Raw genomic sequence first — 3,736 nt, forward strand, 5'->3', positions numbered from 1 at the left:
GGGAAATGGAGAAACCTTTAAGTATAACATTAGGTAAAAAATGCCAGGTAAAAAAGTATCTTTGCATTATGATCCCCTCCAAGTAGAAAATACATACAAAGAAGACCAGAATGAAATAGGCTGACAGTGACAAGTGTCTTAGAGTAATGAGATCAAGTGTTATTCTCTCCCTTTCCCCCAAAAGTTTAGATCTTTTGGGGAATTATCCAGAAATACCAAGAGCACTGTATTTTAGCTGAGGAGAAATGGGAAAAAAAGGTTTGGCTACTTAACTCCCAGTCAATGGCAGTAAACTCATGAATCTGAGGTGTCACTCCAGACTTTATATATTTACAATCAACCTATGACTGCAAAATCAACACCACTTCCATAATGAAAACATGTGTGGTGTACATTTATTAGACAGTTTGGTTGACATTATAAGTCTAGTCTAATGGGCACTTTGGGTAAGAAATACAGGAAAAAAGATACACAGGATAGAAGATATATACCACTCTGCCGTTTGCCAAGACCTTTCAGAGACACCAGCTCATTTGCTCCTCACTAGCAGCCAGTAAGGCAGAAAAAGATAGGGGTTGGCACACACCCATTTTCCAGGCAAGAAAATGGAGGCAGAGAGAGCCACACTCCAGAAAGCTTCAAGTCCAGGGTTCTGACTTAGAGCTTGGTGCTCTTTCTACTCTATCATGCCATTACCCTATTAATGATTATTTATAAATATCTTACAGTAAAAAGAAATTCCTCACTCTAAAGAAAAACAAAATGATTTGGTAACAATAATAGGCCTCAGAATTGAATACATGTGAGTCAATGTCAAAATCCAACTTACACATGTAAGTGACTTTTTCAAGTTAACTTCTCAGAATTCAATTTCCTCATCTATACATGGAGGAATAAAACTATATAGCTGACAGGATGTTGTAAGAATTAAATGATCTGAGTACTTAGACCAGAGCCTGCCACAAAACAGGTATAATAAACACTGCATTCCTTCCTCCGAAAAGGGCCCACAGCGTACTAACTGCAGATTCCAATTTTAGCTAGACTCACTGTTCTCCCTGCTTTTTAGCAGACCAACAAATCTTTAGAATTTCCGAAGTAACTGCCCTAAAATTCGCAGAAACAACTCAACATAATAGTTTTAACCAATGACAATTTAAATCATGTTTTTGACGGTTTCAAATAACAACTCTTTTGTCCCAATGTGTAATTAAACTTCAACATCAGAGACAATTTTTTAAAAAGTAACAATGAAAACTTTTTTCTCTGTCACCTGGGGCTTTGGTCTGTCTCATTCAAAGAGAGAGACCAAAGGGACTACTGAAACGCCCAAATAGTTTGTTTGATTTATTTGGGGGCGGGGGTGGGGTGGGGATGGGGAGATAGGGAAGGACAGGCAGGCCTCGAATTTTGCATTTTCTCTTTAAATGAAATTTGGGCACAGAAGCCCAAGCACCAAGGAGTGCCTTCTCAAAGCATTCTGTCCACTGACTAAGATTAATCTAAATATACAGCTAGGCAGCTACCTGGCCAAAGGAGAACCCAAAATTTAATAAAGCTTATCGTTAGCATCTAAATGAGGAATCAGGAGGCTGGATGGAAGCCCACAGAGCCCCAGGAGAGGGCACCTCTCATTCACCAGCCCCTGGTCCTTTTCAGCCCACTCCTTACTCAAAGGCCATGCCCACTGTCTGCAGAGAAACTAAGCCCTAAGTAACCAGAGAACTTAAAAGACATAAATAAGCCAAGATGTGGAAAATCATCCCTTCTGGTGCCGGTGGTATATAGTTTCGAATGCTGCTACTAAGACAGAAGCTTAATGAGATTCTTCTACTAGGCAGGAAGTCAGAGACTTTGCCACTACCCACTGTGAACTTAACTGTCCTTCTTTTCTCTACTTCCCATCTTCTGATAACCCCATGTTTACAATATTATGATGTCCTAAACTCCCTATCTTAGAATCTCAACAAGACGGCTGAAGGTGATTTCTTTTCTATTTTATCTCTGGGGAGCAGTGCAGTATAGTGCAAAGAGAATGAACTTTGGAATCAAGCAGGCTGGGTTATCAAAGATAAAAGATACACACACACACACACACACACACACACTCCCCTCCTAGTGATTCTGCTTCTCGGACTGAATGCTGACGGATACACTAGCTATGTGATGTTGGGCCAATTGTTTAATCTCTCTGGGCCTCAGGTGCCTCACTGGAAATAACTTCACAGAATTGAGAAATAAGTATAAAAATGAATATAAAGTGCCCAACTCAAAGCTTGACACATAGCAGGCACTCAACATTACTCCCCATCTTTCTCCCTACTTCCCTAAAACATTCCCTACAAACATTAACACCGTCTTAGACTCCACGGGGACCAGATGTTCGCTGGTCAGGGCATCTTTTCATCACAAAACAGGTCTAAAGTCACACTGGCATATTTGTACTCTGTACCCTTTCCTTTTTAGATACCTCATTCTTCTAAAGTGTTATACTGTGTAATTAAGAGTTTTGTCATCACATTCCAGTCCTGAAAGCTGTGTGTTGCTCAAAGGTCCATCAAAACACAAACTCACTCTACAGATGATTTCTCCTTCTATGACTGATTACATACATCATGTGCTGAATTTTTAACCATTTCCCTCCCAGGTAAAGCTTTTCAAATTCTGGAGCAACTGACTCTAGCCCTCTAAGAACTGTCTACAACCTGGGGTCCAATTTGAACCTGACGATGCATCTACCTGTCTCAGCAATGAAATGCAGGGTGAAAACCAAAATCTCCCATCCAATAATACATGTCACTAGCGGCCATTTCCTCAGGGTGGATGGCTGAAGGAAATACAGATCTGCTAATAAAGACTCAGGAGATATTTGTTCCCTTTCTAACGTATTCTGATTTCTACGAAAAAGTGAAGGCCAGAGTGATAAGCCAGTTTACAAGCTGTAAGCAAGTGGATTCTTCTTAGGAGTGAAGAGCAGTATATGTGTTTCTATGGAGGAGATAGTTATGGTTGGAAGGCTTCCAGTTATTGCTTATTATTTGTACTGAAGAGGAGCTGCTCAAGCTTGGAAGAGCTTGCTGACGTAAGATTCCAGGCTCTAGAAACCCCAGCTGGACAAGAAGGTATACGTTTATTTTATTTTTTTTAAACTACTGCTGTAAGGTGGCAATTAAGAGGGGGCTCGGTGGTAAGGAATCCCTGGTGTCTATAATTATAAAAACAAGAGTGTGAGAAAGGACTTCCGTAAAAGTTACACCTCCTCTTAGATTTCAATTAAAAACTGCTCCAAGTTCATCATTGGGGACAGCATTTTATCATCTCTGCTGGTGGCTTCCTGCTCTGACCACAGAAGGTTCCTTCTGTGGTGATAGGAATCAACTCAAAGAAGAAAAACAAAAAGGTAAGTTTACAAACGCGCCTTCCGTTTTTCCAAGCCTGACTTATCCAGGATATGTGGGAGGAAATCAGAAATCCCCAAACTGTTACAAGAATCCATCAACCACGAAAATAAATGAAAACTTGGAAAGGAAAGAAATTGTAACTCCTCAAGGTTTTAAGATTTTTTTAAAAAGGAGGGGGGAGGAAGGCGGCGACAGCGCACCCGGTGCCCGGTGTCACGATCTTCCGCTCGCGGGGCCTTTGAGGACAAGGGCAGGAAAGGGGTCCGCAAGGCTCCAGGTTGCTGGGCCCGGGCGGAAGGGCTCCCGAGGAAGGCAAGAGCCGGCCGGGTCCCTAC

At 41.5% G+C, this 3,736-nt stretch overlaps 1 protein-coding gene across 1 annotated transcript in view; it reads right to left on the reverse strand.

The window, feature by feature from the left end:
* Positions 1-3,736, reverse strand: part of RELL1 (RELT like 1) — a 45,144-nt gene that overhangs the window by 40,759 nt on the left and 649 nt on the right. The gene's annotated exons all lie outside the window — the stretch shown is intronic.

The sequence above is a fragment of the Lipotes vexillifer genome, unplaced genomic scaffold (assembly GCF_000442215.2).
Source record: "Lipotes vexillifer unplaced genomic scaffold, Lipotes_vexillifer_v1.1 scaffold153, whole genome shotgun sequence".
NCBI classification, from domain to species: domain Eukaryota; kingdom Metazoa; phylum Chordata; class Mammalia; order Artiodactyla; family Lipotidae; genus Lipotes; species Lipotes vexillifer.